The following is a 24,350-nucleotide window of genomic DNA, read 5'->3' as shown; positions in this document are numbered from 1 at the left end:
CTACGAGGATGGGGGAGAGAAGCTGCAGAGAGGTGTGTAAGACTACAACTCTGCTTCCTGGTCCCAACCCTGGATAATCACGATTTGGAGGATTTAAGAAAATTGTCCAGATTTCTAGAAATGAGAGCTGCTCCATCCAAAGTGGGATGATGCCGTCTCTCCTAACAAGACCAGGTTTTCCCCAGAAGCCACTCAGACAGCCAGCAATTCAAGGAGAACATGCGGCTAAACATGTCACTCCTGGTCTGATTGGGGAGGGGCCCAGAGAAAACTAGAGTCCGACATTGTTTTTGCAAAGTTACACACCGATTCAATATTAATTTTAGTGACCTCCGATTGGTGTAACCGGGTGTCATTACTGCCGACGTGAATTACAGTCTTATCAAATTTACGCTTAGCCTTAGCCAGCAGTTTCAAATTTCCTTCAATGTCGCCTGCTCTGGCACCCGGAAGACAATTGACTATGGTTGCTGGTGTCGCTAACTTCACATTTCTCAAAACAGAGAATCTCTCAATCTCTCAAAACATATTCCATCAGTGAATGAATAAGACTTTATCATTATCACAGAAACAAAATGTCAGAGAAAAAAGCAAAATACAGAATTCTAAAAGTTGGCTTTGGGCTCTCTCACTTACAGCATGGTGGCACACAGGTTGCTGCAAGCTTATACATCATTACACCACCTGCGCCCATGCCAGCGTGGTGGTCAGGTGCAGTTTTTGGTATCATGTGTCACCAAAAAGCATTTGCACCACACACCTGTTGTGTGGGCCGCCAGAAGAGGAGGTACTGCTGGCCCACCACCAGAGGGCGTCCTGTCTGGAGTGCGGGCTCCAGGCACCAGAGGGCGCAGCCGCCTCATTCGAGCAGCCAGGGTGACTGCTGTCACGCATCACCTGCAACAGCTGTCACCAATCATCTGATCGGCAGGAGTATATCAGCAGGACGACGTCTCCACCTCTTTGCCGAGATATCGTTTCTACCTGGAAGGTAACGTATCTCAGCTGACTGACGGTATCCTTTTGGATTTTGTGAGTTGTTTTGTGGATTACTTTTCCAACGAGAGGTGGAGGTAGCTTTCCTGTCGTACGGATTCCTGGGTGCAAACGCGCCCTCATTTAATTGTTCTTTGTTCCTCGCCAGCAGTACCAGGTCCGACACGCGGAGGCAGTGGCCACCTGGGAGTTCGGGACTTGGCGGCTCCAGTATTCCCGGGGTCTGGTGGCGGAGGAAACCGTGTGGTTCCGGTTCTGCTTTGGAGAGGCGTCTCCTATCTTCGAGCCTGCCCACACGACACCTTTGTGAATTGACTTTTGTCTATTGTTGTAATCTGTTGTATTTGTTGTGCACATTCACAACAGTAAAGTGTTGTTATTTGACCTATTCCATTGTCCGTTCATTTGCGCCCCCTGTTGTGGGTCCGTGTACTTACACTTTCCCAACAACACCAGCTTCAACACAGTCTGTGTCTGATCGACATGATGCAGTTGTCAAAAAAGTCTCATGTGGAGGCTGCAAGATGCACGTACACAGACATGCACATACACAGAGATGCACATTACTGCACCTTAGGGTCATGACACTGAATTAACAAAACTGAAGAAGAAGAAAAACAGCCTTTATTGTCATTGAACATAGATCAAAATTTGTCCTTTGTATTCACTATGCTAAGTACAGTTCGACACAATCCAATCACGAAAGCACCCAGGAACCAAGTCCAAGTCGAGAGAAGCTGCCTTATTCGAGAATAGACAAGAGCATGGCTCAGGGTTGTGGAAAGCAGCCACTTAGATCCTTTTCAGATTCAGATTCTTTATTGTCATTGTAATAAGTACAATGAAAGGTGAGGGCCCCTTCACACATAGCACGAAAGATGTAGAAACCGGAAGAAAATCCACGAACCAAACATGAAATGGGGAACCACGAAACATTCCACCTGCTGACGTGAGGCACACACGGTCACACATGGTCGCACAGGCCTGCACGACACACCGGTGATGATTTTGTGCACGCTCATGCATGTGCACAAACAGAGTGCGAGCAGTTGGAACGTGTTGCACCACATCATACCGCTGATGTGGAGAAAAAGAAAATCCAAAATACATGCCACCCTTGGGATTCAAACTTGCAATTTACAAAAGCTCTGATTAATAGACAGAAACTTTACCACTGCACCACCATCACTGTCCTATAACAGGAGCATCACTCACTCACCCACCTTCAAACACTTCAATCAAAGGGCTGATGTACAGTCTGAGCCTGCTGCACACCACAACATAACTATATATCTGTCTCTAATGGTGTTTTTCACTCTGTGTGACTTCATTATGAAGTCATTCATACCAATCGATCACAAATATTTTCCTGATCAATATATACTTCAGATCATCCATCTTGGCTTCTTCTGTTTGGAGTTATTTAAAACAAAAAGTAATTTTCCAGACCATGTTTCCTTGACCTTTGACAAAACTACTCCAAAATCTAAACACCTCTACATATCTGTCCACGTAATATTCCCACCAACGCTGAAGGAAATTCCTCCAGTCATTGTTGGGCTAGCTTGTCCACACACACACACACACGCCAGAGAAAACAATATCCTGTTTTTTCTGTTTCACTGGGTAAAAATGTCAGAAATAATGGCACTGCATTTCTATAGCACTTTCCAACAGGTTCAGACACTCAAAGTGCTTTACAATGATGCTTCAGCCATTCTTACACACACAAAGACACACACACACACAGACACACACACACACACACACACACACACAAACACAACTTTTTTAAAAATGCTCATCATCTCCAGCATTGAAGCCAATGAGGACAATTGCTGGAGCTTATCCTCGGATTCTGTATCATCAAGCCTACATAAAGATGAAGTATCTCATCCAAGGACACAGACCAGTACTGTGACCAGGAATCAAACCCCGGTCTACATATGAGCCTAACTCCTTATCCCTACAGAGCAGAGCAGGTCACTCAGTGGGATGGATTGAAATTTCAAATTAAAACCAGAATTCCGACCCAGATGCAGCAGCTCTGAGGAGTGGACCTTCTTTATGTAACATCCTGCAGCAGTAACCGGTCATACTTAGATCTGATTTCAATCCAGTCCTCAGTAACAGTTTTGTGGTAAACTGTCATTTGCTGTGTTGTTAATGGAACAAATGTACTTGTACCTGCATCCAGGGGACACACTTACAGATGGAATTGCATTATTTCTTTGAAAACCACATTTAAGAATCTTTCACTCAGCCTTCAGTCTGATCAGACGGAGAGGTATTCTGAAGCACGACTTCCTGATTTGGTCATTCTGATGACATGGTGAGCGTTCACCTGCTCGCAAACCTTTAGTGAATCTGGGAGCAAATCCCTGCTGGCTGCTGCTCAGAGGCCGGCTCTGAACACAACACGGAAACAAAAAGATAAAAGAGAATTTCCCTACAGGGTGTAACAAAGGCTGGCAAGAGAAAGACAACAGAAGTCTTTCCGGTCAAATCTAAAACACACACACAAAGAAAACCCTTTGTCAACTTCTAAGTAGTTTAGAAATGTTGGAAATGTTAAAGTAAGAACATGAACAATACCAGCATCATCGGAACGTCACAAACCACAATGTCACAATGACGTCTCAGTGACTTAACCATAACTGTGGTCTGTACTATTCAGCTAGTTTTCACTGTATTAGCAACAGGCATGCTGTGATGGAATCCCACTCTCCATCGTCCGTCGGCCGAGCAGGTTTTCAACGCCACTTAAGGGCAGTGGTGTCAAAAGTACAAGTATAGATACTGCAGTTTAAAAGCACTCTGGTAAAAGTTGAAGTATCAACTTGACCTCTTTACTCAAGTAAGTGAAAAAGTATGTGCTCCAAAACCTACTTAAAGTATAAAAGTATAAAGTAACCTTTAAAAAAAAAAAAAAAAAAAAAAAAGGTAGATGCCACTATATGAATTGAAAGCTTAATTTAAAAACTGATTCGTTCTACATGTGGCCCAAGACCCAAAACCCAAAATTACCCCCCAACACCACCTGCACGAAAATGTTTCAATTCTAGAAGCTCTGAAATGCAATCTGGGACTATTCCAGACAATAAACTGCAGTGAGTGCAGCATCCATTTAGTGAAGGAAGAAAAAAACAAAAAACAAAAAAACAAAACAAAAAACCCCCCACAACTTTCCTTATTCAGATTCATTCCAGTAGTATTCTCCTCTTACTAGGATGCAGCAGTTTTCTAGTTTGGCAGATAGTTCACTGAAGAAATTAACACATTAAAAATATGGTTTGACCGAAACAAACTGTCATTAAACTTAAATAAGACAGGGATGAAGTGGAGGTGTAAGAGTCACTAGGTGTTCACAGGAAACACTTATTTATTTATGTATGTATGTATGTATTTATTTATGTATGTTCATTGTTAGTTGCTTTCATATTTTCTGTTGTGTTTCTATTCAGGTTCTTTTTTCCTCTTTCTCTAAAATTGTATATAATAATCATTAGATTATTAATATATAAACAAAAATAAATTTAAGAAATGTTACAATTTGAAAACAAATGCACCCGAACGTGATGAGAGCTGCAATTGCTTAATGCTGTTTTAACATTGAAAATGGCATAGACATGCTAATGCGTTAGCGTCGCTCCCGTTTTTAAGTTATAAAATACATCTATCAACTGTTTCAGAAGACCATAACAGGTCGGTTTAACACAGAAAAGGTAAATAATACTCACAGAAGTATGCGCTTTAGGGTTTTAGCGGGGGAAAATTAGGCGAAAGAAAGAAAGAATAAATGAAGCAATAGGTCGAAGCATTGCTTCAATCTGCGAACCACTGCTTCGATTGGTTCATGGTTCAAAGCAAACCCGTGCTGGAGAAAAGTTGATTACAGGCGCACATGACGTGAAATATATATATAAACATTAAACTGAAGCCAAGAGTAACGAGGCTGTTTGTTTTAAAAATGTAAGGAATAGAAAGTACAGATACTTGTGTGAAAATGTAATGAGTAGAAGTCAGAAGTAGGCAGAAAAATAAGTAATGGACTAAAGTATAGATACCTAAAAAGTGTACTTAAGTACAGTAATGACGTATTTGTACTTCGTTACTTGACACCTCTGCTTAAGGGGACTATACAACACTTACAATCCAGATGTATGGCAGCTGTAGCCAGGGAGGGGTCAATGAAGAATTACACAGGGGTCAAAATTTAAACATGCTTCAGTCATATTGGAAATACACCACATTATTTGCCTGATCATGACATAAAGGTATAGCTTGGAAAGAAAACTTCAATTTGTATAGATGTCAGTTATAAAGCTGCACAATGCACTCAAAAGCACTAAGGTACCATAAAAACAGTAGCAACAAATAACACAAATTTTCTGAACACTTAACTGCAAGCAGATCTTTAAAATGTCTTTTCAAAACCAAGCTGTCGGTCCGAAGACCTTCATCAGGACACTGAAGGTCATCAGATTTAAAGCTTGGGTCTGAAAAGACATATTAAAGATCTTCTTGAAGTTACGGTACGTCCAGAAAGTATTCACAGCACGTCACTTTTCCCACATTTAATGTTACAGCCATATTCCAAAATTGAGGATTTTTTTTCCCCACAAAATTCTACACACAACATATAATAATGACAACATGAAAAACATTTTAAAAAATCATGTCCAATCAACTACATGAACCCCTGGTGGACTCCATTTAAGCTGTAGAAACATCTCAAGGATGGTCAGTGGAAACAGGATGCACCTGAGCTATCATTTGAGTGTTATGGCAAAGGCTGTGAATACTTGTGAATACATGCATGTGAGATTCTTAGCTTTGTTGTTGTTGTTTTAATAAAATTACAAACATCTAAAGACAACAACAACAAAAAACTTTTTCTACATTGTAATTATGGGGTTTTATGTATAGGATTTTGAGGAAAAAAATCAATTTTGGAATAAAAAAAATAAAATAATAATAATAATAATAATAATAATAATAATAATAATAATAATAATAATAATAAAAATGTGGAAAAACTGAAGCACTGTGAATACTTTTTGGATGCATTGTAAGTGTGCAGAAAATTCTTAGTTTGCATCAGGTTTAGTTAAAATTGCCATAATTTTGGTAAAAAAAAAAAAAAAGATGCACAAAACACTGGAAGTGTTCTGACTGTTTTAACAGTCAGATTCAGGCATGTTGCTTCCATTGTTGCATGTGCTGTCTGTTCCAAGACCAGAGTCCACCTTCTACACAGGTAACTTGCAGTCGTTTCTGCTCTGTGAGGGACCTTATGTGGAAATTCCTCATGTAATGGAAGGACCCCATTGATATACACTGCACGCAGCTCTTTTTATGGTGAGATAAAAACTGTTCCCCTTCCTGAGGTGGTACATTCTATGCACTCTGATGCACAATTGTGAGCTGTTCTTTCCCCTTTATAGTTTCAAACAAAGAGCTATGAAAAAAAAACCCCCAAAGAACAGAATACCTGGGGCGCCTGTGTTGTGTTTATTAAACCCTGCTTTATTTGCACACATTCATCCCTTTGTCCCCTGTGGTTTCTGCTCTAAACGAGCAGGATGATGATTGTTTTCGATGTGCTTCAGTGCTCCGAACACTGGCTCCCATTAGCAGCAGGCTAAAATCTGTCAAAAGGTTTTGTTCAACATGCCAGCTCCTTGCCATTGTATCGATAAATGAAGCCTTTTAAAGCTTCGGAGCACAAAGCCTGCCTTATTAATAGCTAATGTAATGTCGGAAATAAGCAGTCTGAACCCATTCTAAATGGATGAGACCAAGAAGTGAAAGCAAAGGGAACTCAGAATTGCCGTCTTAGCTCACATCATGAGAATAAACTGAAATGATGTGGGCTGAAAGGGAGAAAAAGAACATTTATAACAATTTAAAGAGAGAATGAAGTATGATGTCGACAAACCGTGTCCCTGCCTGGTCTTTGGACTTTGAGAATGAAGAAACGTTACACTCATAGTATCTCATCGTAGTTCCATAAAGGTTTTCATTACCAGGGGTTTATTGTTGAAATCACACAGTGGAGACTGTCTGGCTGGAATGAAAACCTGTTCACACTCAGGCCTTCCTGGAACCGCATGGACAGTTGACAGCAGAGTACTTCTGTTGGCATTAGCACAAATCTACTCTTGTTTCAGCAGATGCCACATCCTAATTAGGTTTGGAAGCCTACTTGTCAAAGAAATGTCAAAAAACTTGCTACAGCTGCCAAGAATGTCTTCAGAACACTATATTAACTGTACAACAACACCACAGAGTTCCCAAACCACCGGCACAAATGTGGACTTGGATCCCCCTGAGGAATCAGTGAAGACACTGCAGGCAAAATGAAGCAGGGTAAACTATATGGTTTGCTACCACATCAAATACCTGGCCTTTTTGACTGTTTTTCTTGCAACCACAAGATCACCCACCAACAATTTAATGTGGTTCTGCTACAAAATGGAAATACAAAGGACAGGCATTTTCTGATTCTTACAGAGACTTTATAGAATCACAAAATACTGGATACCACTGCTACACTAACATATGTTTACTATTGATACAGCAGTCACACGACTCATATCAGACAACTGTGAAGTCGAATACAGGGAGGATGTGTGGAATCTGACAAGGCAATGCGTCAATAATAAACTGGCTTTAAATACCATGTGCACTGGAGAAGCAGAAAATGCAGTGTATTGTTTTCACTAGTGTATGTGTGTGTGTGTCTGTGGACAAGGTAACTCAAAAACAGCACAATGGATGTCTTTCAAATTCGGTGAGAATATGACATGGATAGAGATCTAGAGATAATTAGATTTTGGAGTAGTCTGATCAAAGATCAAAGTAAAGAAAAACCTGCCCCCTCTCCCAAAACAAGCAAACAAACAAAAAACTTTTTTTTTGTTATATCTCTACAATAAAGGGGCCTAGACTGATGATCTGAAGCATAGTGGAATCTTTCAGGCGTCTGCTAATCTGGATATTCATTTGGCCTCCCCAAAACACAGCTGCACTCCAAGGCCGGTGTGATAAAAAAAACCTCCTCAAGAAGATCAACACTTAAGCCTCACTCCTTGGTCATCCCCCTCCCCTTAGCTTCTCCAGCTCTGATGTTGACTGTGGACAGTGGACTGCTCAGGCCTGAGCCCCTCCCCCTCCAGGATTGTCGGACAAGGCCGTTGACGGCGCCTAATAGGCTGCCTCCAGAGTGTTCTGATAAACTGGATCTTCAAATCTCGGTTGTCGTCCTGCATCTTTGTTTGTCTGTGTGATTATTGTTTTTCTGTGCTGATGGGGTTTTTTTCCTCATTGCTGCTGTGTAACGCAGTGGCTATGAGGGTTTCTTTTTTCTCCTTTTTCCCTCGTGTGTGCTTTTTTAATATGTGTTTATGTACCGGCCTGGCCTATGTGTGTCGTTTGTTATGGGTCGGTCTTGGTTTGCTCAGCCCTGCTGTTGACCAAAGCAGGGATGTACATCTGGAGCTGGTCCCTGGGTGCCTAATGGCGACTTCTGCTCCTACTGGCAATTAGGATGAGTTAAATGCAGTAGACACATTTCATTGTGCAGGGAACATGTTCTTTTGTGCATATGACAATAAAATTCTTTTGAATCCTTTGAATATACCGATCAGCAAAATATTTCTGAATATTTCATAATCAAGTCAGACAGAAGTGTTGGACAAAATGTTCCATGACGCTTGTCCTCAGACCCCTTGATGACACATAACTGATACAACTAAGGTCTTTATATCTCCGTCTGGGACAACAGGCATCATGAAATATTCTGGTCTTTGCTTATCATGCTGACACAAGACATAGGCAGCACAAAGTTTTGATATAACACATACCGTGTTATGTGTCGGACGCAGGCGGAGGACCGACCACCGTTTGAAGTAAGACCCAGTATAAAATAAGCAGAGCACGGTACAAAGGATAACAGAATTTAATAAACATAACAGTGATGTGCAGAATAACAACGAATGAGTGCGCGGTCTGCGAGGTGGAATAACGGTGCGCTCCCAGCAGCACAAACGGTCCGGAGCCAGAACAGTTCGGACCCAAGGACCCTGCCGACACCCCCCAGGTGGCCGCGACCAACCGAGTCTGTGAAAGAAGAAACCATCATGTGAGTCCACCACTCCATACACAGAGAGACCACTCAAAGGTGTACATAAACAGCAAACACTTCCTGGCTTAATCACCAATCAGCTTCCCACCCTGCAGGCATGGAACACCCAGTTCAATTCTCCACTGCAGTGGAAGCTGATTAAACGACTAACATAACAGCTCAATATAATAAGGTGTGAGGGACACCACATTTACTGACTGTACTCATGTTAGTCACAAAACCTAAAGTACCTCAGGAAGTGTGCTGACGAGCGTGAGACCTCACCCCCTCCTCTTTCACAGACAATGGCATCAAACCTGGTACGGTCTCTGCATCCATGATGATGAGATGGCTCTCTAGACGACGATCTCACCCGTCTGGTCACAAGGTCGAGTCTCTGGCAAATACACACTGTGTACTCCAGACTTAAATGCAACCATGCCCCAATCCATAAAGATGCACCACAGCTGTGAGTCCTGACGAGCTGCACATGACAAGCTTCAGGTGATCAGGGTGAGGTCCTAATAACTCAGCCACACATCCACTCAGTCCTGAACGCATGCCACCTGGAAGGAAAAACAAAAGACAGAGAACAGAAGACAGAAACAAAAGGCAGCCAGGCACCCCAGCCATACAACATACCGTTCAGATAAACAATGCGTGCATGTCACCCACATACAAATGTCATATGCAACACTCTACATCAAATCACATAACTGTAATGATTCACGCAATTGGGTGTGGCCCGCCCACCTGGGGTCAGTCGAGGACAGGCTTAAAAACATAAGAGGGGTGGAATGTTGGGGCTCTTCTTAGCAATGTTGGGTGGGAACGCATGCTTCAAGACCCCAGCGCTGTTGTGAAGGCATCATTTCAATACAACACCTGGTTTTTGAAGTCTGTGTCCTGTCAGTTTCCGAGTCTTCAAGTTTGCCCACCACATAAAATTACCGGGAGGGTATCTGAAGGCAGGAAAATCCCCTACAGTAGTCATATGATGAAGTCATAAAAGTCACAGTCACCATTAGATACAAATGTATATTTACTTGTACATTTATATTGTGGTGTGTGGGGCATTCAGAGTAGGTATCAGTCTTTCAATTTGGTTTAAGGCAGGGGTGGGCAATCATGTGCCATGAAGGGCCGAGACACTGCAGGTTTTCCTTACTACCAATCACCCCAGCAGGTGATTTCATAAATGATCAGGTGTCTCAGAAGGTGATTTCATTGACGACCAGGTGTTTATATTCAGGGGAGAAGATCATCAACAACCCACCTGCTGAGGTGATTGGTTGCAAGGAAAACCTGCAGTGTCTCGGCCCTCGCTGCCCACCCCTGGTTTAAGGGCCATGAAAAAGTTCACACATAGTCGTGCAGACACCAACACAGAGGCTGTGGAAAGAGTCCAGGGCTCTGATTCTGAGATGTCACTATCACAGAAGACCTGTCTGGGCTGACAGCATCTCAGCAGTGGAGGGTACAGCCCAACAATGCCTTTATTTTCTCAGGAGGTTAAGGAATGCCAACAACGCCCAGTAGCAGCGTGTCCGTTTTTACAGATTATAGATGCTCCACAGAGAGAATGCTCACAAACTAGATGACAGCTCGGTGAAAGAAGTGCACAGGACATTGAGGACATGGAGCTGCTGTCACAAGAACTTTCACTGTGAGGATGGCAAAGAACAGCAGAAAAGACAATACACACACCCTGGACACCATCTGTTTAAGATCCTTCATCAGGATGTCACTTCAGATCAATACACACACACACACACACATTGACAAACATCTGTTTCCCAAAAAGTGTGCTGCTATCACTTTGATTACATAGGATATTTACTCACGTCATTTCAGGCAACTGATTTTGTGTGTTTTTTTTTGCTGTCCTGGATCTGACTCAGAGTAAACCGTGGATGGCGGGCAGGACTCAGCACTGAGACCCTGTTATCAGTGGGACATGGGTTCAAGTGAACAGCACACTGACACATTTTCTGAAGTAAAAAAAAAAGAATCTGAAGATTTGGATTTCCTACTTGGATGGGGGCAGAGTCTGAGAATGTCGGCAAGAAACAAAAAAACCCACACACAAAACAAAAAACTAATGTGGGCAGTGACTTTTGTCCTCACATCCTCGTCCACATCAAACAACTCCGTAAATGCTATTGGCCTCCGAGGACGGCGCCTGAATACCATCACAGCTATCTGCTGTTATTCTTTTATTGCCTATAAAACGACTGTTATTGCTGAGCAGCTGAGCCGCGGCGGCTGCAGATTGTCCTGCTGTCCTCGTCTCTGCTTTAAGAGGCAGCAGGAACGTCCTTGATGACACGGTCCTTCGCCAGCAAACCGATGCGGCCGTGCCCGACGGGAGATGAAAATGTGCAAACACAGATACAAAAGCAGGCGTGATGACACCCACCGAACCCTAACGCCATATTCATACATCCTACACATTCGTCCAAATGAGGCCATAACGCCGGTGATTCTCACGCTTGCGAAGACACGTCCACAATGTCTCTGTTAAAAATCTTTCTTGACATTTCGTGATGTGAACAATTAGTTTGTGATTTTAGCATTGTGTGTGTGTGTGTGTGTGTGTGTGTGTGTGTGTGAGAGAGAAAGATTAGCTGCAAACTGAATGCACAACAGTCACAGCAGAATCCACAAGAAGAAATCACACCACAGCCAGCATGCACTGTCCAAGTTTCAATGCACCATGGGTGTAAAATTAACTCTGCAAATCCCTCGTGTGCACACAGCAGCATTAAAGGGGTATTTTTCAACCTTGACTCTATTCTTTTGATAAACTGCAAGACATCTAAAAAACAAACAAACACAGGTTTAAAAATGAAGGTAAATCAAAAAATCAAAAATCCCAAAAAAAAAAAAAAAAAAAAAAACTCCCCAGAATACTTAAATTGGGCATTATAAACAATAAGGATTTTTGTATAGGTGCAGTTTTTGACAAATCAAAATGTGGCTTTGTCCATCTCAGTGACTGGAATGTTCAAAATGTTGGTTTGTGATGTTTTGTGGAAACCCAAAATAAGAAGCTACTACAGTTTGTGGAAAAATGAGAAAATGGTTAAAGGTAGTGTTGTAATGAGGTAAAGTCATATCATCCACACCTTTTAAAAGCTGCATATACAGTAGTGTGCAAAAGTTGTAGTCCCAGAGTTATAATAAAAGTAGCACTTGATGCCCCCCACCCCCCTTTTTTGTGTGCATGTCACCACGGAATCTTAGCCAACAAAGGTGAATATAATATAATATAATATAATATAATATATATATATATATATATATATATATATATATATATATATATATATATATATATATATATATATATATATGTTCTCCACTCAGATTGCAATAGCCAATCACAGATTAGCCTTTCTGTCCATCATTTACCTGTATTTTGGCATGCTTGGCACCAGGAAGTTATGTTGGATCCAAAGGGATTCACAAAGGCTAGGACCAAAAGTTATATTGGATCGGTTCCCACTGACCAATAGCGTTAGAGCTTACTGCCAACAGCTAGCCAATCAGAGCGCAGCATACAATTATTCATGAGATGACATCACTAATGACGTAGCGGAGGTCAGGACAGACGCTGGTTGAAAAAATGGCAACAAACCTGTCAACAACAGCAGAAAATCGTCTGCCAGCAAGGTTTGCTGAGTTCACAGAGGAGGAACTGGTGGAAATATTGAACTCCAAAGATGCCAAAAACACTAAGAAGGTAGACAAGCACGCTACTGACATTTTAGAAGCTGTTTACAACAAAATAAATTAATCTAATTTACTTGACTCTTTGTTGTTTGCTTAATTTGGGAGGGGGGTGGAGAACATAACAATTGATGGATGGCAAGTCATCCAACATAGAGAAATACGTGGTCTGTCCATAAATTAACGGTCCTTTTTATTTTTTTTAAAAACTATATGGATTTCATTCATATGTTTTTACGTCAGACATGCTTGAACCCTCGTGCGCATGTGTGAGTTTTTCCACGTCTGTCGGTGACGTCATTCGCCTGTGAGCACGCCTTGTGGAAGGAGTGGTCCCGCCCCCTCGTCGGATTTTCATTGTCTGGAAATGGCGGAATGAAAAGGACTTTTTTTTCCATCAGAATTTTTTCAGAAGCTGTTAGAGACTGGCACCTACAAACCATTCGAAAAATTTATCTGGCTTTCAGTGAAAATTTTACGGGCTTCACAGAGAATAAGGACTTTAACTACAGGTTTAAGGACCCCTTTAAGGACGTTTGGTGTGCCGCGCTGCAAGCTGCGACGATGCGGCACAAACCACTGGATCATTTCTAAGCTGATGGCTCTGTGGATACGAGACCGTCGTGTGCTCTTTCTCTGGTTATCACAAGGCCTGGACATCAGCCATTTTCCGGCAGATTTCACTTTTAACAAGAGATTTTGTCATGGAAAGCCGCGCGGAGGTTTCGCGCGTCATGACCGATTCGCTGATGAAGCGAGACAAAAGAACACCTCTGTTTGAACACCTCTGTAGTTAAAGTCCTTATTCTCTGTGAAGCCCGTAAAATGTTCACTGAAAGCCAGATAAATTTTTCGAATGGTTTGTAGGTGCCAGTCTCTAACAGCTTCTGAAAAAATTCTGATGGAAAAAAAGTCCTTTTCATTCCGCCATTTCCAGACAATGAAAATCCGACGAGGGGGCGGGACCACTCCTTCCACAAGGCATGCTCACAGGCGAATGACGTCATCGACAGGCGTGGAAAAACTCACGCATGCGCACGAGGGTTCAAGCATGTCTGACGTAAAAACATATGAATGAAATACATATAGTTTTTGAAAAAAATAAAAAGGTACAATACTTTATGGACAGACCTCGTATTTCTCTATGTTGGACTCCTTACCATCCATTAAATATATATATATATATATATAATTCCACAATTAGAAATAATAATAATTTCTTTGTAGTGTACTGGCCAATAGAATACCACACAAACACAGTTGCAAATGATCATGCAATATTAAAATGATAGTAAAACACAATTATTCATACTGTAAGTCACATTTGTCTTAAAATAGTTTTTGAGGTCCTGCTACTTATACTCTGGTGTGACGTTTAACCCCCCCCCCCCCCCCCCCAAAAAAAAATCACACATAAATAGAACCAAATTCTCGTATGGATTCAAAACACATATCATTCATTTATGAATATGTATCATGTTTTCACAATTTTACATGCTTTTATGATGCATTAAATGTTTGCACAGTACTGTCATTTCCATGCAATAGGAATTTTTAACTATTTCCGTCAATACATGATTAAAAAAATCTAATCTCCAAATCAACAATGACAACAACAACAAAATGCTATATGAATGTAAACTCCAGCAGCAAGAATATTATGGGTCGAGCACACGCATTGTTGTGCGCCTTTTGTTTGATCAGCTATCATTCTACCTTTGTGTATTCACCAGTTTACCCGCAAAAACTCTTTGCATCAATCAACTTCAATCAATCAACTTTTTTCTTATATAGCGCCAAATCACAACAAACAGTTGCCCCAAGGCGCTCCATATTGTAAGGCAAGGCCATACAATAATTATGAAAAACCCCAACGGTCAAAACGACCCCCTATGAGCAAGCACTTGGCAACAGTGGGAAGGAAAAACTCCCTTTTAACAGGAAGAAACCTCCAGCAGAACCAGGCTCAGGGAGGGGCAGTCTTCTGCTGAGACTGGTTGGGGCTGAGGGAAAAAAACAGGAAAAAGACATGCCGTGAAGGGGGGCAGAGATCGATCACTAATGATTAAATGCAGAGTGATGCATACGGAGCAAAAAGAGAAAGAAACAGTGCATCATGGGAAACCCCCCACAATCTACGTCTAAAGCAGCATAACCAAGGGATGGTCCAGGGTCACCCGATCCAGCCCTAACTATAAGCCTTAGCGAAAAGGAAAGTTTTAAGCCTAATCTTAAAAGTAGAGAGGGTGTCTGTCTCCCTGATCTGAATTGGGAGCTGGTTCTACAGGAGAGGAGCCTGAAAGGTGAAGGCTCTGCCTCCCATTCTACTCTTACAAACCCTAGGAACTACAAGTAAGCCCGCAGTCTGAGAGCGAAGCGCTCTAATGGGGTAATATGGTACTACGAGGTCCCTAAGATAAGATGGGACCTGATTATTCAAAACCTTATAAGTAAGAAGAAGAATTTTAAATTCTATTCTAGAATTAACAGGAAGCCAATGAAGAGAGGCCAACACGGGTGAGATATGCTCTCTCCTGCTAGTCCCCGTCAGTACTCTAGCTGCAGCATTCTGAACCAACTGAAGGCTTTTTAGGGAACTTTTAGGACAACCTGATAATAATGAATTACAATAGTCCAGCCTAGAGGAAATAAATGCATGAATTAGTTTTTCAGCATCACTCTGAGACAAGACCTTTCTGATTTTAGAGATATTGCGTAAATGCAAAAAGGCAGTCCTACATATTTGTTTAATATGCGCTTTGAATGACATATCCTGATCAAAAATGACTCCAAGATTTCTCACAGTATTACTAGAGATCAGGGAAATGCCATCCAGAGTAACGATCTGGTTAGACACCATGCTTCTAAGATTTGTGGGGCCAAGTACAATAACTTCAGTTTTATCTGAGTTTAAAAGCAGGAAATTAGAGGTCATCCATGTCTTTATGTCTGTAAGACAATCCTGCAGTTTAGCTAATTGGTGTGTATCCTCTGGCTTCATGGATAGATAAAGCTGGGTATCATCTGCGTAACAATGAAAATTTAAGCAATACCGTCTAATAATACTGCCTAAGGGAAGCATGTATAAAGTGAATAAAATTGGTCCTAGCACAGAACCTTGTGGAACTCCATAATTAACTTTAGTCTGTGAAGAAGATTCCCCATTTACATGAACAAACTGTAATCTATTAGACAAATATGATTCAAACCACCGCAGTGCAGTGCCTTTAATACCTATGACATGCTCTAATCTCTGTAATAAAATTTTATGGTCAACAGTATCAAAAGCAGCACTGAGGTCCAACAGAACAAGCACAGAGATAAGTCCACTGTCCGAAGCCATAAGAAGATCATTTGTAACCTTCACTAATGCTGTTTCTGTACTATGATGAATTCTAAAACCTGACTGAAACTCTTCAAATAGACCATTCCTCCGCAGGTGATCAGTTAGCTGTTTTACAACTACCCTCTCAAGAATCTTTGAGAGAAAAGGAAGGTTGGAAATTGGCCTATAATTAGCTAAGATAGCTGAGTCAAGTGATGGTTTTTTAAGTAATGGTTTAATTACTGCCACCTTAAAGGCCTGTGGTACATAACCAACTAACAAAGATAGATTGATCATATTTAAGATTGAAGCATTAAATAATGGTAGGACTTCCTTGAGCAGCCTGGCAGGAATGGGGTCCAATAAACATGCCGATGGTTTGGACGAAGCAACCAATGAAAATAACTCAGACAGAACAACCGGAGAGAAAGAGTCTAACCAAATACCGGCATCACTGAAAGCAGCCAAAGATAACGATACATCTTTGGGATGGTTATGAGTAATTTTTTCTCTAATAGTCAAAATTTTGTTAGCAAAGAAAGTCATGAAGTCATTACTAGTTAAAGTTAATGGAATACTCAGCTCAATAGAGCTCTGACTCTTTGTCAGCCTAGCTACAGTGCTGAAAAGAAACCTGAGGTTATTCTTATTTTCTTCAATTAGTGATGAGTAGAAAGATGTCCTAGCTTTACGGAGGGCTTTTTTATAGAGCAACAAACTCTTTTTCCAGGCTAAGTGAAGATCTTCTAAATTAGTGAGACGCCATTTCCTCTCCAACTTACGGGTTATCTGCTTTAAGCTACGAGTTTGTGAGTTATACCACGGAGTCAGACACTTCTGATTTAAAGCTCTCTTTTTCAGAGGAGCTACAGCATCCAAAGTTGTCTTCAAAGAGGATGTAAAACTATTGACGAGATACTCTAACTCCCTTACAGAGTTTAGGTAGCTACTCTGCACTGTGTTGGTATATGACATTAGAGAACATAACGAAGGAATCATATCCTTAAACCTAGTTACAGCGCTTTCTGAAAGACTTCTAGTGTAATGAAACTTATTCCCCACTGCAGGGTAGTCCATCAGGGTAAATGTAAATGTTATTAAAAAATGATCAGACAGAAGGGAGTTTTCAGGGAATACTGTTAAGTCTTCTATTTCCATACCATAAGTCAGAACAAGATCTAAGATATGATTAAAGTGGTGGGTGGACTCATTTACTTTTTGAGCAAAGCCGATAGAGTCTAATAATAGATTAAATGCAGTGTTGAGGCTGTCATTCTCAGCATCTGTGTGGATATTAAAATCGCCCACTATAATTATCTTATCTGAGCTAAGCACTAAGTCAGACAAAAGGTCAGAAAATTCACAGAGAAACTCACAGTAACGACCAGGTGGACGATAGATAATAACAAATAAAACTGGTTTTTGGGACTTCCAATTTGGATGGACAAGACTAAGAGACAAGCTTTCAAATGAATTAAAGCTCTGTCTAGGTTTTTGATTAATTAATAAGCTGGAATGGATGATTGCTGCTAATCCTCCGCCACGGCCCGTGCTACGAGCATTCTGACAGTTAGTGTGACTCGGGGGTGTTGACTCATTTAAACTAACATATTCATCCTGCTGTAACCAGGTTTCTGTTAGGCAGAATAAATCAATACGTTGATCAATTATTATATCATTTACCAACAGGGACTTAGAAGAGAGAGACCCAATGTTTAATAGACCACATTTAACTGTTTTAGTCTGTGGTGCAATTGAAGGTACTATATTATTTTTTCTTTTTGAATTTTTATGCTTAAATAGATTTTTGCTGGTTATTGGTGGTCTGGGAGCAGGCACCGTCTCTACGGGGATGGGGTAATGAGGGGATGGCAGGGGGAGAGAAGCTGCAGAGAGGTGTATAAGACCACAGCTCTGCCTCCTGGTCCCAACGCTGGACAGTCACAGTTTGGAGGATCCAAGAAAATTGGCCAGATTTCTAGAAATGAGAGCTGCTCCATCTAAAGTGGGATGGATGCCGTCTCTCCTAACAAGACCAGGTTTTCCCCAGAAGCTTTGCCAATTATCAATGAAGCCCACCTCATTTTTTGGACACCACTCAGACAGCCAGCAATTCAAGGAGAACATGCGGCTAAACATGTCACTCCCGGTCTGATTGGGGAGGGGCCCAGAGAAAACAACAGAGTCCGACATTGTTTTTGCAAAGTTACACACCGATTTAATGTTAATTTTAGTGACCTCCGATTGGCGTAACCGAGTGTCATTACTGCCGACGTGAATTACAATCTTACCAAATTTACGCTTAGCCTTAGCCAGCAATTTCAAATGTCCTTCGATGTCGCCTGCTCTGGCCCCCGGAAGACAATTGACAATGGTTGCTGGTGTCGCTAACTTCACATTTCTCAAAACAGAGTCGCCAATAACCAGAGTTTGATCCTCGGCGAGTGTATCGTCGAGTGGGGAAAAACGGTTAGAGATGTGAACGGGTTGACGGTGTACACGGGGCTTCTGTTTAGGACTACGCTTCCTCCTCACAGTCACCCAGTCAGCCTGCTTTCCCGACTGCACGGGATCTGCCAGGGGGGAACTAGCGGCGGCTAAGCTACCTTGGTCCGCACCGACTACAGGGGCCTGGCTAGCTGTAGAATTTTCCACGGTGCGGAGCCGAGTCTCCAATTCGCCCAGCCTGGCCTCCAAAGCTACGAATAAGCTGCACTTATTACAAGTACCGTTACTGCTAAAGGAGGCCGAGGAATAACTAAACATTTCACACCCAGAGCAGAAAAGTACGGGAGAGACAGGAGAAGCCGCCATGCTAAATCGGCTAAGAGCTAGTAGCTACGCAACCTAGCGGATTCCTAAAAACACACAAAGTGAATAATGTGTAAATAATTTAAAGGTGATTCAGCAGAAGGAGTGCCCCAATCAAGGCACCAAACAGGCCATGAAGCAGCACAGGCAACGCACGACAACAGCGAACGCACGACAACGGTGCTAAAATAAAATAAAAATCAACTAAACACGCTGTGGAGCAGCACAGATAACGCACAACAGTGCTAAAAGAGAAAAATAAAATAAAATAAAATAAAACAAATAAAAAAAATAAAAACGAAAGCGTTAGCAAGCTAGTTAGCTTGCCAACGCTGATGAAAGTTAGCTGATAAAAGTGCTCCGTCGCGATGTTTCGACCGTTAGAGGTCTTCCTTAGGCGTTGGAGCACAGTAAAAAAAAAAAAAAAAAAAAGTAAAAAGGTAAAAAAGTAAAAAAAGTCTTGAAAAAGACTGTTAATTCAAGTCCAAAGCAGCAGGTAGCAGTCTCTGTGTAAACAGTCCCAACAGAGAGCCAAAATTCTGATGCCAACACGTAAACCAACACGTAAATCACACACAGGAACTCGCTCAGCTGAAGCAGAAGTCAAGCCAATCACCAATCCAAAACGATCAGACGAATAATGCGATAATGTTAAGAGACACAAATCAGTCAATTTGCATCAGGAACAAGCGCACTCCTGACAGTTTTGTTTGAATAATTATGTCAAAAACATAGCATATAATAAAAGCCTACTTTGGCTCTGCCTCATTTAAATGAAGCTCTGAACGGTTTGACCCTCTCCTCCCTCCTCCACATCTCATGTTGGCACAAAAATACCAAACAGATGTGCAGAGAAAATTTCAGTGCCAGCAGAATATTAACTTATCTTAACGCTGGCTGTTGCACCTCCATGAAAACTGGGCCAAGCATTGCTACGCCTCTTCAGGTGTCTGATGACAGTGTGGAGTTAATGTGATCTTGTCTCAATTGACTTTTCTAATCTGGTTGTCGGAATGTTTTCAGGAGTATTTTGGAACAAGCACAAGTTCATGTGCTTCATTTAATAAAGCATGACTGAAGGCCTGAGTGAGAGCATCTAGCGCTTTTTCTCACATCTGGGAAACAACCACAGCCCCTCCACAGCAAAATACAGCACCACTTAATGATGGTTCAAGAGAACAAAAGGTGTTGAACCAAGGACAGACGTAAAAACATTCAGTCCAAACATATCAACAGACCCACTGACATGTGCCCATGATTGATATGGGTGTAAATATTGATCTGTTTGAGATCCAAAAAAAACAAAAAAACTTACCTGTCGCAGAGCTTCACAAACAACAGGAATTGATCAGGACCTTGTCCACTTGCAAAGTGTTGATAGGAATTGATCTGTAACAAAAGAGTAATTTTGAATACCCAGTAATTGTGAATTCAGACATTTAAACTTAGTTTAATTTGAACATTATCTCAGTTCAGCATGAATAAAGTTTTGGTATAAGCATGGGAATCCATGTGTCTGTAATACATTCACTTCAAAACATTTAAACGCTGTCTGGTCTACTGGTCACTGAGTAATTCCACAGGAGCAGTGGGGTTCAAAGGTGTGAGGATTTGATCTTTTTCTGTTTGTCTTGTGTCTTAGGCTGGGCGTGGCTGACCTACCTGCCACTCTTACCTGCATTCAATGATCTACTCCAGCACAGTTTAAAAGACCAGCTCATTCATCCACTCCTTGCTAGTAAACTCACACACCTTCTGTGCTGGCCATGCCCAGCTTCCCCACGTGTTTTGTCCACATCTCTTGTACATTTTGGACTGTGTGGACAGATGCCTAGTTTTTAGACTTTGACTCTTGCCATTTGAGTATATAAAATCACTAATATCACTTAGTCAGTGTGTGGCTGTCTGCATTGTGTCGTCCAATTTATTCATCTGCATAAATGGCACTTCAGCAATGATGATGATTCATAGGCTTTTCCAAAGTCAATTCATGGATGCTCTAAAATGTAATGAGTGAATAGATGACTCCAGCTCCTCTATTTTATTAACACAATAAAAAAATACAAGCTAATTTTAAGTTAGAGAGGACAAATAACTCTTTAGTCTGGATATAAATTTCTTAATAGAGCTGGCCTAGCAATACGTAGACATGGGTTCAAATCATACTCATGCTACCTCTTGGTGTCCTTGGAAAAGACACTTAATCGGTGTGATCTCAACCCACCCAGGTGTAAATGGGTACTGTTGTTGGCTGGGGAAATAACCTGCATCATACACTTAATGCTACAGAATCAAGAAATAAGTACAACCCCAATTCCAATGAAGTTGGGATGTTGTGTAAAGGGTAAATAAACACAGAATACAATGATTTGCAAATCCTCTTCAACCTATATTCAACTGAATACACCACAAAGACAAGATATTTAATGTTCAAACTGATCAACTTAGTTTTTGTTCAAATATTTGCTCATTTTGAAATGGATGCTTGCAACACATTTCAAAAAAGTTGGGACGGGGCAACAAAAGACTGGGAAAGTTGATGAATGCTCAAACAACACCTAATTGGAAACAGATGAGTGTCATGATTGGGTATAAAAGGAACATTCCCAAAAGGCTCAGCCATTCAAAAGCAAAGATGGGGCAAGGATCAAAACTTTGTGAACCCCTGCATGAAAAAATAGCCCAACAGTTTAAGAACAATGTTTCTCAACGTTCAGTTGCAAGGAATTTAGGGATTCCATCATCTACAGTCCATAATGTAATCAGAAGATTCAGAGAATTTGGAGAACTTTCTACACATAAGCTGCAAGGCCGAAAACAAACACTGAATGCCCGTGACCTTTGATCCCTGAGGCGGCACTGCATTAAAATCCAACATCATTGTGTAAAGGATCTTACCTTGTGGGCTCAGGAACACTTCAGAAAACCACTGTCAGTTAACACAGTTCATTGCTACATCTACAAGTGCAAGTTAAAACTCTACCATGCAAAGTGAAAGTCATACATCAACAACATCCAGAAACGCCGCCGCCTTCTCTGGGCCCGAGCTCATTTGAAATGGACAGACACAAAGTGGAAAGGTGTGCTGTAGCCTCATGAGTCCATGTTTCAAATTGTTTTTGGAAATCATGGATGTTGTGTCCTCCAGACAAAAGTGGAAAAAGACCATCCAGATTGTTACCAGTGCAAAGTTCAAAAGCCATTATCTGTATCTGTATCTGCACAAATCTGGAGAAGGGTACACAAATATTTTTCCTGCTTTGAACATCTCAGTGAACACTGAGGCCTCCTTCATCTGTAAAAGGAAGAAGTTCAGATCCACCAGGATTCTTCCTGGAGCTGGCCACCCATCAAAACTGAGCAATTGGTGAAGAAAGGCCATTGTCAGGGAGGAGACCAAGATCTGATCGTCACTCTGTCAGAGCTCCAGCATTCCTCTGTGGAGAGAGGAGAACCTTCCAGAAGGACAACCACCTCTACAGCAATCCAGCAATCAGACCTGTATGGTAGAGTGGCCAGATGGAAGCCACTCCTTAGTAAAAGACACATGGCAGGGCAGCCCACCTGGAGTTTGGCAAAAGGCAACAAAGCTGCATGAACAAAGTATTGAGCAAAGGATGTGAAAACGTATGCATATGTGGTTTCTTAGTTTGCTTTTTTATTTTTAATAAATGTGCAAAAAACAAAATTTTTCACATTATTATTATGGGTTGTTATGAGTAGAATGTTGAGGAAAAAATTTATTTATTCCATTTTGAAATAAGGCTGTAACATAAAATGTGTAAAAAATGAAGTGCTGTGAATACTTTACGGATGCATCGTACAAATAGTTTAAGGTTCTTACTTTTCATAAGATGAATAAATGAGATACAAATCACATGCACAGAGGTTATTTGCTAAACTGCCTTGGAGAAGATTGGGATCCTTCCAATCATGAGATTTTCAATGTCTTGTGACTCAAACACATCCTCCTGACACTCAGCATGACAGCGGTCTTATCTTAATAAAAGCAGAAATCCTTGCCAAAGTGCCAGTTACTGATACCGATGATAACACACAGCGTGAACGTCAGCATTTCTGTTGCAAATGAGAGAATGCGAACAGTGGAGTGTCGGCACCGGAGGAGGCCCTTTGTCCTGCTGAGGCCAATATGTCTGCTTAATCAGACTGTTTTTGAGACCCGGACAGCACGGCTGCGTGGGAAAGACTCTGCTGCTCTGCCCTGATTAAGATTAGCAGAGAGATAAGTTGCTGAGAGAGAAAGATGTAGCTTTATTGATTGCCCAGTGGCTCCTCCATCAGCACAGTGATTCATATACAGTAAAATAAAGAACCAATTGCAAAAGTATTCTGGCAGTGAAGTCATCCATCCATCCATTGATCCAACTGGAGGCTGGGTAATATTGTTTGTTTGTTTGTTTTTGCTGGTGTGGGGGTGGGGGTAAAGATACTAATAAAAATATTAGGGAGTAAAAAACATTATCACAGATTTATCAGCCAATATGTAATTAAAAAATTGCAATGAATCCAAACATTTCATTATCAAACCCTACTGACAAAGAAATGGAATTGATGCTTGACGTTTGACAGTCTAAACATGAACTTTACAATAAATAACTCAAATATAATCAACAGCCACCCAGTGTATGTCACGCTGTCATCACAATGCCTTCTGTTGGACTGGCAGTCACTGAGTCGCATCTCTCAGCAATTGCATAAAATGGACTTCTTGTCTATTTTGGCCCCACCTAGTGGGCGGCATGGTGAACAATTGCCTCTTTGTCGCTGTAAAAAGCCCTCGTTGACCGAACAAGATTGGCACATGTGGCTTTGCTGCTGTCTCTTGTACAACCCCTGGCAAAAATTATGGAATCACCGGCCTCGGAGGATGTTCATTCAGTTGTTTAATTTTGTAGAAAAACAGCAGATCACAGACATGACACAAAACTAAAGTCATTTCAAATGGCAACTTTCTGGCTTTAAGAAACGCTATAAGAAATCAAGAAAAGAAATTGTGGCAGTCAGTAACGGTTACTTTTTTAGACCAAGCAGAGGGAAAAAAATATGGAATCACTCAATTCTGAGGAAAAAATTATGGAATCATGAAAACAAAAGAACACTCCAACACATCACTAGTATTTTGTTGCACCACCTCTGGCTTTTATAACAGCTTGCAGTCTCTGAGACATGGACTTAATGAGTGACAAACAGTACTCTTCATCAATCTGGCTCCAACTTTCTCTGATTGCTGTTGCCAGATCAGCTTTGCAGGTTGGAGCCTTGTCATGGACCATTTTCTTCAACTTCCACCAAAGATTTTCAATTGGATTAAGATCCGGACTATTTGCAGGCCATGAC

General features: G+C 41.3%; 1 protein-coding gene and 1 long non-coding RNA gene across 2 annotated transcripts in view; one reads left to right on the top strand and one right to left on the bottom strand.

Moving 5' to 3' along the window:
• Positions 1–24,350, bottom strand: part of si:cabz01090165.1 (uncharacterized protein LOC100333421 homolog) — a 950,945-nt gene that overhangs the window by 372,265 nt on the left and 554,330 nt on the right. The window contains exon 3 of the mRNA XM_034169060.1: positions 20,308–20,381. The gene's annotated coding sequence lies outside the window, so the exon portion shown is untranslated. The remainder of the gene's footprint in view (positions 1–20,307; positions 20,382–24,350) is intronic.
• Positions 20,307–24,350, top strand: part of LOC117509388 — a 149,296-nt gene continuing 145,252 nt past the window's right edge. Inside the window, exon 1 of the long non-coding RNA XR_004560396.1 lies at positions 20,307–20,383. This is a non-coding gene — a long non-coding RNA (uncharacterized LOC117509388). The remainder of the gene's footprint in view (positions 20,384–24,350) is intronic.

Source organism: Thalassophryne amazonica, chromosome 4 (assembly GCF_902500255.1).
Source record: "Thalassophryne amazonica chromosome 4, fThaAma1.1, whole genome shotgun sequence".
NCBI lineage: Eukaryota > Metazoa > Chordata > Actinopteri > Batrachoidiformes > Batrachoididae > Thalassophryne > Thalassophryne amazonica.
The sequence above is the reverse complement of the archived record's forward strand: the minus strand, read 5'-3'. Positions and strand labels throughout refer to the sequence as shown.